The sequence below is a fragment of the Tupaia chinensis genome, unplaced genomic scaffold, assembly GCF_000334495.1.
Source record: "Tupaia chinensis unplaced genomic scaffold, TupChi_1.0 Scaffold000427_1, whole genome shotgun sequence".
Lineage (NCBI taxonomy): Eukaryota > Metazoa > Chordata > Mammalia > Scandentia > Tupaiidae > Tupaia > Tupaia belangeri.
In genome coordinates, this window is record NW_006159932.1 from 1105415 (window position 1) to 1113501 (window position 8087).

Sequence of the window (8087 nt, forward strand, 5' to 3'; positions counted from 1 at the left end):
ATATACATACATATATATATATATATATGACAAACTTGGTGTACAAGAAGTGAGGGTGGAGGAAAAAGTAGGAAACTTGGTTGAAGTTCAAAACCAGTAGAAATGGAGACCTTCCCATGTGAGTTCGCCTTGCATAGGGTCATGTTTTATTGCTGTGACACCTTCCAGCTCCTGTTATTGTAAAATGGAGGAGGGGAGCTAACTTCCAGGAACTTAAAGAACAAAAGAAGTATTTGCTCTATGGACCAGGAAACTATGCCAGCACTGGAAGAGAGAGCCTAGCCGAGGAAAAGTTCTACCAAGTCTTGAAAATGCTGCAGGAAAAAAACAACTATGGTAAATTCAGAGGCCAGAAAGCACATCTCTGTTGGTTTATTAATACAGGATTAAAAGAGTGGGTGATCTTCTAACTGCATTTACTCATTTTATAAAATATTAGGGTTATATTAGATGATGTTCTTCTAGAACAGCGTTCTTCAAGAGTCATTACACGTATTATTAGCAGGAATTAGAATTGTTTTAGGTTTCAGGAATACGGTGATGAAAAAGACATAGTCCTTATCCTCTTGGAGTTTACAACTAAACACATAAATAAATAAATACTCTGCAACCCAATAACAGGAGAATAACGCTTGTCTTGTAGGTATTCTCATTACAATCAGCTTTGCAAGAAAGCAGCTAGTTTTAAAAGCTTTAAATAACATATCATGCTGTAAATGAGGAGCAATTGAATTAGTGCTAATATAACTTACATACTAATAATTATTTATCGGTTCCCATAATTCTGATAACATATCACAGTAAGAGAAAGGCAAGGGACAAAAAAAAAGGAAAAATGCTAATGTATTTCTTCACTTAACATTTCTTTCATTAATTAGCCTGTATTTTATTTTTGTTGCTGTAGGCTCTTTCCTGCCCTCTGGGTATGTTGAGATTTATATTTGTGTCACTTGTATCTTTCAATTATTTATAATGTAAATTATAATAGCTTATACTTTAATCCTCATGATTACCACAGAGTATGAAGGAAATGATGATTAAAAGCACAATGTAGACTTATTTAAAGAAAGATCATGATAATGTTAATTAGTTTAAATGTGGAGTTCAGGTAGAAATATTTGAGCCTCTCCCTTCCACAATTTATCTGTAAACATTCATACAGTCATTTAACATCAACATTAATACAGAGATTTCCTCTAGGGTTGCCCCCACTCTGTGGGAAGCATAGGCATTGTTCTCAATATTAACCTAAGAGTGCAATTTCATAAGACTTGATTTTTTTTAAATGTATGTTCACTAGGATTTCTCCCCAACATTTTTTAAAAAGTAAATTAGTTCTGTTTCCATAGTTTTCCAAATATACGCATCATGACAAATTGGTTTGTGATGATACGAGACCAGGCAGCATGCCCATAATTGAAGACATTTTGCCAACAAGCCTCATTCCTGCCAGGAGAAGCAGGATGGCGCTCAAATATGAGCGTATGATCCTTTTGTAAATATCGAGGCTTTCTGCCCTTTCCAAAGTGATGACTCAAGCCCATATGACTGGCAGATACCTTCATTAATCATGGCGCCATGTGACGGCCATCTTTAAGGACAATTTTTACCTCAGCTCTGAGCTAATACTCCACGTGCCACCCTGTGCTTTAATGTGACCCATTTCTTTTCGCCGAGGCCATGTTGTTTGGAAATGCAACATGCAGGACATTCTACATCACAACCCTTCCCTGTTTGTGGCCCTTCCAACAAGACTTATGTCAACACTGGATTTTCACTTTTCACCAGCTGTTTTTAGCATTCACGATGTACATGTGTGTACACATTTACTCCCTCAAACTGAGATGGCATTAGGACTCAAGAAAATCAAAGTTCTTTAGAAACTCATGAAACGTAATTTGTGTGGAAGTAACTAAAGATTCAAAGTAAGGATCCTTTTAAAAATGATAAACAAGTGGCAAGTCCTTAACACTTTATATGGGACTTGTTTCTCCTGCCAACAAGGGAGTAAATTGCTCCTCTTTTGGAACACTTTCTTCAGGCCGTTAGGAGTGATTTCTTATGCTACAGTAGCAATTTGCTCAATGAATTACTAGTGGCCTGAGAGAGTCAGTGCCCCTCCCATACAGGAGCACTTTGGTGCTGTCTCATGAATAGTTCTTGCCCATTATGGAAAGTTAAGAGGCATTGGTGAGCTCCTCAGCTCTTGAAAGTAAAATCTTAATCTCCTTGGTGAGGTTAATGATTGACTCAGACAGAGGCGTACTTTCTGACTTCACGGTCACTGGACAAGGGTCTGTACTGTAACTCCACCCATCTCACCCTTTCCTGCCTCTACACTGATCATATTTACAGTGGCATTTAGAGTTCCTTCTAAGGCATTTTATCTGAAACTGTCCACATTTCGAACTCTCTACTGGTCTCCCTCCCACTCCCTAACAGCTCTTCCTGCTAGGTACCATGGCATTCTCTGGATTCTTACATCACTAATGATGCTCTGGTTACCCCAGCATGCCTCCCATCTCCCATGAAGTGTTGCTCACCAAGTGGCCAGGGCATGAGTGATCAGAGGAAAAACATAAAGAGTAAATGGGTAGGGGTCGTTTTTAGAAGTCCCCCCATCTTCCAAATACTTCTTAAAAAAAGAAATACTTAAATTTATTAGTAGTAGTATTTTTAAATTTTACCAGAGAGAGAGAGAGAGACAGACAGAGGTGGAAAGTGAGAAAGCAAATCACCAGGTCCAGGACTCAAACCACTGTCAGTCATGAGGGAGCCCAGTGCCTTAATCACCAAACCACCTGCTGACTCCCCAAGTACTTCTAAGAAACTCACACATTTACACATCCTGAAATATTAAGGACCATGCATTTGTTATATCCCTTTTGACCAGCAGCTACTTACGTGCAGTCAACAAAGATTTTTCTCTCATACCTTTTTTTTTTTTTCATTCTGTCACATTTTGGAATATAAATTTTATAGCTGGTATCATATCTGCCAAGGATGATGCACAAGTTACATGTTGCTGGGCACTCACAGAGCTAATCGCATTAGGGCCTGAAACACTTTAGAGAGAAATGCATGTTCTCATGTATTTATTCTAGGAAGGCATATTACACTACCAAAATATGTATTTCATTGCAATGCACCTATTAATTCACCAGAGATATGATACCATGTAGACTCAAGGGAACAAATGCCACCAAAACTACATTGTCCTTGGGCCTCGCTGGCTAATACAGCGTGTAGGCCAGGAATGGGCCAATGCAGTGGTTCTGAGGCCAGAGAAGCCCTGGCTAGACCAGGCCTCCAGAAAAGCAGAGTGGGATGGGTTGGGCCAGCTTCAGGCTAAGTGACCATGTCCCAGGACCCTAGTGCTGTGGTCTTAGACATCTTTTGATACGGGTACGCATAGCAAGGAGTTACAGAAGCTGTGGGTCAAATCACAGAGATTAGGAGGCTAGGCAGTGGCACAATGGTTACACAACTGAAACTACATGGGGAAGGTCCTGGTTCACATCCTGGGACTTTCCTGAGCACACTGGTCATGCACACATGTGCCATGAACTCAGCCTATGGAGATGGTAGGCGGATAGTAGCATGAGGACCCTGACAGGGTGGTTCTCTCCTCTCATTCTTTTTCATGGAAGAAAGTGAGAAAAACACACACACACAAACACACACAGCCAGATCAGAGAACTGCCTTGTCAATATAACGGGAAGTAAAGGCAAAATAGTTCATTGAGAAACAAAAGTAAATCCCTGGTCAAGGACATCTGAATAATGTTTACAAATGTTTCAAGAAAGTGTATGACATGCTGAGAGACCCGACTGTTTAGTGGATTGTGCTTTAGTAAGCATGGAAGTAATATATGTCCCGAAAAAAATGCCCATAATCACACCGATCTGAGGTAATCACTGTGAGTATGCTGACATTGAGCTTTCTAGCTTTTTCCCAGGTGTGTGGACTATACATACTTTTACTAAAATCATGTACTCTAAAGTATTTTAGAGTACTTTAAAAGGTTTTTATACACTTGGCAATATAACCAGCCTATTTATTAGAATATATTTGAGAAGTAAAAAATATTTCTTTGTCAGAAAGAATCAGCTTTTATTCTCTAATAAATTTCTTCAAGGTCAATTGTAAATTGTGAGTGTGTATGTTTACTTATTTTTGGAAAATTCCACATTTTTTTCCCAGGTTTCTGCCATAGGTCACAAGCACTGGCTGGAGAGAAACAGAGAAAAAGTGAGAAGTCACTGCCCCCTGCCCCAGCAGGGATAGCCATGCTGCAATTCCTTCTCTTCCATTCTCCTCTTAGGACTTTGGACACACACATACGCACACCCGATGTGATTTTAAAGCAGTAGCTGTCTGCTACGTGGGAGTCCAGCACATTAGCCACTATGCCAACTGCTCACCCCCAAATTCCACTTCTTTCACATCATTATTAGATGATTCATTCTAGACCAATGAAATCCTTGCATAAAATTTTTATTGCTCTTCAGTTCACCACTCCATGGTACAGAAAGGCAATAGGTTATGAACTAGTTGATGAACAATTTTTCATTTCAGTTTAAGACTGATAGCTCCTGCATAAAAATTCCCTGCAACCTTCTAGATCTATCTTTCAAGTAGTTATACATATAATTTAATATGCTGGTCCAGGCATATTAGATTCAGCTAAATATATGGATTGTGTGTGTCAGCTCTTTCTCATAAATAATAATGTTGTACTTTCTCTTTCAAAACAATTGACTGCCACAATGACAACTGATTGTAGAAAAAAAAGCAAAAAGGGTTTCTTGTGATGGATCCTTAATCGGTTTTAAATAATAAAAATTAGAATGTGGTAAGCTCAAAAGCATACCAATTATATTTCCCTTGTTTAGAATGTAATCCAAATTCTCACATTAATTCCATGCTGTGTGTTTAAATTCTAGTTCACTGAGGCTTACTGATTAGATCAGATACATCTTGTAACATTTCTTTCAATATCTAGCTAACTATGGTATTGGATTTAGCAACAATTCCCTTCAGAGCCCTGATGCAGCATCTGGAGAAACAGCTGCTCAGTTTCATACTGGAGAAATATTCATGTCATAAAATGTCTGTGTCTGAAACTAGATATGGATTTTATACATCCTGTTCTTATTTAACGAAAGGGTATGTTACTTTAAGAAATCATTAAGTATTTTAATGTTTAGTTATAGTTTTGTTTTGCATAACAAGATTTTCTCAGAAGATGATGCCACCCAGCTCCCAACACACTTCTCATGCCTGCAGCAAACGTGTTTTCTAGCACCTGCAAAGATCATGGCTCGGTTGCACACAGTGGCAGGCACGCATTACGAAGTCCCGTGCTCCACACAAACAGGTGCTGCTCTCTGCAGAACACAGGGTCTCTGAACAGTGCGGATCCAACCCAAAGCTTCACTCACAGCTTAGGGCTCTAAGCCTTAGACATCCCAAGAATGTATTTTCATACTTTTTTTTTTTTTTCCTAATTAGAACCATGCACTTGCAATGCAAACTTCAGAGAGGAAAAAGCCAAAATCATTATTAAATTTAGTCAAGGAGGAATACCTAAATCTCCCCTTCCCTGGAGAGCTACAATAGAGATGGCTGCTGGGAAGTCCGTTTCTAGATAACGCTGGATAAATCAGCTCTCCTGAACCCTAGCCCAGCTTCAGGTGTACAACTGACTTGGACTGAGCCTCTTCATGAAAGTATTCATAGAAACTCCACTTACTTGAAAAATATATAGAATCTTAGACATAAAACTGATGTTGGCAAAGACAGCATATAGACAGGACCTCTCCTCACAACCATCTAAAGAGCCTATTACCCTACTTGTGGCCACACTCACCCTTTCCACCCTAAAGTAAAATCCATCCCTTTCTCTGTCTATGTTCTGCCTGTCAGGGCAGACATAACACATAGACTATGTATAGATATGCAAAAGGAGATTTACTAAAGGAACCAGCTCATGCAAATAGGACAGCAAAGATGTCTCACAATAGGCCATCTACAAGCTGGAGCTCCTGAAATTCTGGTACCAGGGATCAATCCAAGTTCTAAGTCCTCAGAAGAAGAAAGCTGATAATGTATTTCATGGTCCAAGACTGATGATCTGAGAACACAGGGAGTCATGGTGTAAATTTTGAAGTCCAAAGGCCAATGGGCCTTGAGTTCTGATGTCCAAGGCAGCAGAAATCTATGTTGTTCTGTCTCTGAAATAGATACATTCATCTTTTGAATTTACTCTCTGGGCCCCTGTGGACTGGATTTTGTCTGCCCACACTGAGGGCAGTTCTCTACCTAGTCTACTCAGACTTGCCCCATTAATCTCTTCTGGAAATGCTCCCAGGGAGATATCCAGAGTAATGCTGTATTAGGTTTCTAGGTATTCATTAGTCCAGTCAAGTTGACACCCCAAACTAATCATCACATTGCTCAAAGTTGAAGTCTTTTTTGCCACCTGCTCTCTGGACACAAACCTTCTTCCCTTCTCTGGAATCAGCTCCAATGACCTACTCATTCACTGTCCTTCCTCTTCAGTCACTGTCTATCGACTCCAGGTCTTGCCACCAGCCTTTAAAACAACTCAACTATACTTTTAAAACAAAACCCTTTACTTTCCTCTTATTCCCCTCCAGCTCTGTGGCTATGCCAGCTTCCTCCCCTTCATAGCCAAATATTGCCTAAGAAGAAGCTGATTAAATAGGCTGTCCTCATTTCCTCACCTCCCACCTCTCCCTGAAAGTTTTACCACCTGTTCTCATTGAAACCATTCTCATTGATTTCTGCCTCACAGGCTCAATCTAAAGGATACTTTCCTGTCCTTATCTTACCTTGACTTTCCACAGCATGTAATGTTAACATTACTGAAAGTCCTTTATCTTGGAAATTGTCTCTCCTTTTGCTCTGGACGACTTCCTTCTCTTAGTTTTGTCCTACTGTCTTGTTCAAAGCCCTTGTTTTTCCATCCATCATGTACGTATTGAGGCTATGGCCACGTCCTACCATTCATCTCTGCATACCATGCCTGAGTCATCATATGCCTTGCTTAAGTCATCATATCCATTCCTGCAGTTTTAATTGGCACAAACCAGACCTCTACACATTTACCTCTAGAATAGCTCCTTCTCTGGAGACGCAGAAATACATACTACTTCCACCCGCACCTCTCACCAATAAGACCTCAAACTCAACATGTCCAACATGGAGTTTATTATCCCCATTGCCTTTAAATGTACTCATTTTCCTGTGCACCATTTATGAAGAAATGGTCCTCATTGATGGAGTTGGCCTTCCAGATATATGTCTTCCCTCCCTCTCCTTCACCCCACATGTATTAACACTCAGGAGCCAGCGAGGGAGAATCAGATCACTTCCCAAGGTGCACAGTTATCGAATCAGACCTACTTCCCTCCTGCAGTTCTGAACCTGGACAGCATGTTTGGAGAAGAGGGGGTCAAAAATAGGAACAACTTTTCTATTTCTTGACTACAGAACAGCAAAAGGTAGACTAAAATATAAAGCCACAGCAGAGCTCTAGCCCCAACACAGCATCTTTTTGTGGCTGCTGCTGTGATACTAAGGTCAAGTGTAGACAAAGAGTGAATAGCACAGCCAATTTCCTGCTCCCAGCTCTGGTGAGAATTAGAAAAGAAAAAAAAAAGTCATAGCTTCTCTGCAAGAAAGAATTACAGGTACTTTAAAAATTAGAAAAGTTGAACATAAGAATTTACCAGATATCAGCTATTTTTTTCTAGGTCTTTCTATGCAAAAATGCATCATGACCTTTCCAATGACCCAATATGTAATTGTCAAGGAACAGAATACTACATTAGACATTTTTAATGAACACCTAGACCTATTCTATCTAGTACATTACCAGTGGCCAAACATATCTAAATTACTTAGAGTTAAATTAAAAATTGCATTCCTCAGTCATACTAATCACTTTTGAGAGCTAATAGCCAATATGGCTAGTGGCTATCATGGTGACAGTACAGAGAAGAACACTCCCTTTATTGTAGAAAGTCCTATTTGATGGTGCTAGTTTAGACAAATGTAA